This window comes from Neophocaena asiaeorientalis, unplaced genomic scaffold, assembly GCF_003031525.2.
Source record: "Neophocaena asiaeorientalis asiaeorientalis breed wild unplaced genomic scaffold, Neophocaena_asiaeorientalis_V1.1 scaffold218, whole genome shotgun sequence".
NCBI lineage: Eukaryota > Metazoa > Chordata > Mammalia > Artiodactyla > Phocoenidae > Neophocaena > Neophocaena asiaeorientalis.
In genome coordinates, this window is record NW_020172818.1 from 5,430,918 (window position 1) to 5,433,284 (window position 2,367).

General features: G+C 45.8%; 1 protein-coding gene across 4 annotated transcripts in view; it reads left to right on the forward strand.

The window, feature by feature from the left end:
• Positions 1-6: 6 nt before the first annotated feature.
• TAPT1 (transmembrane anterior posterior transformation 1) overlaps positions 7-2,367 on the forward strand; it is a 63,922-nt gene continuing 61,561 nt past the window's right edge. For 2 of the 4 annotated variants that reach the window (XM_024741774.1, XM_024741779.1), the window contains exon 1: positions 7-88. The gene's annotated coding sequence lies outside the window, so the exon portion shown is untranslated. Of the gene's footprint in view, positions 89-339; positions 438-2,367 lie in introns of those variants that run through there. The other 2 variants (XM_024741776.1, XM_024741775.1) reach the window with 2 other exon arrangements.

The following is a 2,367-nucleotide window of genomic DNA, read 5'->3' on the forward strand; positions in this document are numbered from 1 at the left end:
CACGGGCCCCCGCCGGCGCCTCAGCACACGGAGACACTGGGCTTCTACGAGAGCGACCGCCGGCGGGAGCGGCGCCGCAGCCGCGCAGGTGAGAAGGGCGGGCTGGCGGCGCTAGGCCGCGGCGAGGGAGCGGAGGGCGGCGGGGGGCGCCGTGGAAGCTGCAGAGGCTCCGCGGCCGCTGACAGCTCCTCGGGCGGGTCCGCGCGAAGCGCCGAGGCCCCGGCGGCAAACGCCCAGCCAGGTAGGTGCGTCCGAGAGAGAGGGCTGCGGCCCGGGGAGTTCGTCCCCACTCACTTTCCTGCTTTTTAAAGGTCTTTCAAAACAAAACAGAACGCCTGGTATCCTCACACCTCGATAACGTTGGCGAGCATCTGCCCACGTCTCAGGGAGCCCAGAACTGAGAAACGCAAGACTGATTTCATTATCTGTGTGCCAAGGTGACTTTTGTTCTGTGTTTTAAACGAACTTGAGTCATCGAAACCTGTTAACTTGCCCTCTAAATTTGTGTTCTTCTGCTGCAGATAACAAGGTGGTAATAATGACCGTAAAGTTCAGTCATTTTGCTCAGGACATAAATATTTAGTACTCCTGCAAATGTTACCTGTGAACTTTTCCTAAACCGAAACTTAAGCCACTTTGAAAAAAAAAGAAAAAGGCTGCGTAAGATGCACTTGTGGATCCTACTTTCAATGACCGGTTTTAAGCATGTTGTTACAATGTTGTTTCTTTAAGCTATAGGAATTTATTCTTATTTTTAGAGAGTTTTTAAAAGTTGCATTTGTATTCATATTGCAGTTGTGTATTAAGCTTAAAAAAGGGGAAGACTGAGATGTATGTTTCATTGAATATAGGGTGATAACAGCATTTTAATTCTTAAATAATTCTTTTATTCTTTTATAAGTTTTGAGCAGGAACAGACCCATAACTACATTAATTTCTTCCAACTAAAAATTTGCTTCTGGTACACAATAGGAGCTGCATTAGCTGTTATTTCCTGCAGTTCATGCAAATAAATGTTTAAGTACTAAGGCTTACTGCATCATTGATTGCACTCGGGTATTGAAGATGTGGGAGTATTTAAATGCTAACTTAAGGCTGATCAGGTAAGATCCTGATTGACTTGCTAATTATCAGAAGTAGAGGTAGGTTAGACTTTGAAGAGGTGTTTATCTTTGAAAAATTAAGTACACACTGAGCCTTGTTTTGTCTTTTTCAATGAACCACTTAGAAATTCTCAACCCTAAGTTGTCAGTTAAACACTTGCTTGGGAGAGTATTTACTTTCTAAATTGGTCAGATCTAAGTAAGACAAAGTATTAACTCTCTTAGCTGTCTGTTTACTTACTTGGACTTCAAAATTAAAAGCACTCCGGTGCAAATAGAAAAAAATGTAGCCAGGTTTCACTGTAATTTCTTTGAAATATGTATGAGTTTTAGGAAAGCCAGCATTATAAAAGCCTTTGTTATTGTTTGCATGCACGAAAAATGAAGTTGTCAGGTGCCTTTTGATGATCATAGATGTTGGGCTTCTGGAGTAACCCTTAACACCCCTTCCGTGGCCCTGCTGGTCAGGGGTCTGGATACCTGGTACTGTGGACTTCCATTGACTTCACGCTGCCTGTGCATTCTTCATCATCATGGGTTACAGAGCGTGGTTTACTTAACATGTTTGAAGCCGGACTTTTAACCCAGAGTTGCAGGAAGTCGTTATCGGGGACACACTTCCGGCTTTAGTCTTTGGGGTAGTCATTGTTTCCCCAATTCTGAACCTTATGTTGAGGAGAGATGACCGTGGCAGCTCTTGGGGATGAGGACTTAGGTGAGAATCCCAGGAGTATTTCAGCTGGAGTCAGCAGCTAGCGTTGTTGTGTCTGGGCCTGCACATGGGCCCTTTGTCCTTTCCGCCGGGTGTCTGTCTCTTCTCCGCTAGTTACACAGCTCTTGCCCTTGCCAGTGCCCACTCTCCAACTCTGATGCTGCACTGGTCAGGGCATCCTCGCTGGAGATTAGAATTCTTTCAGTCACTCTGAAATGCCCTGGGCTGCTAAGTGGCTTCTGCATTCACCCTAACCCTGCAGCATTGCTCCCTTCCACTGCTCAGCATCCTTTCCTTCCTCTCCTGTCCGGAATTTAGAAAACTCTTACCTAGGGGCTGCCCTGGGCCAGAGGGCCTTGGAGTGGCACCACCTAGTGTCATGTGAGAAATATTTCTTCCCGAATCAAATGTCTTCCAAGCCTAGGTGCTTGCACTTAAGGTGTTACATGTCCATTTTTTATATTCTGGTGCTGCCTCTGATACTCTAGTCTTCCCCCCATCCCCTGCCAATTCAGGGCAACCTTTGTCTTTACTTTTTTTTTTTTTTTTTTT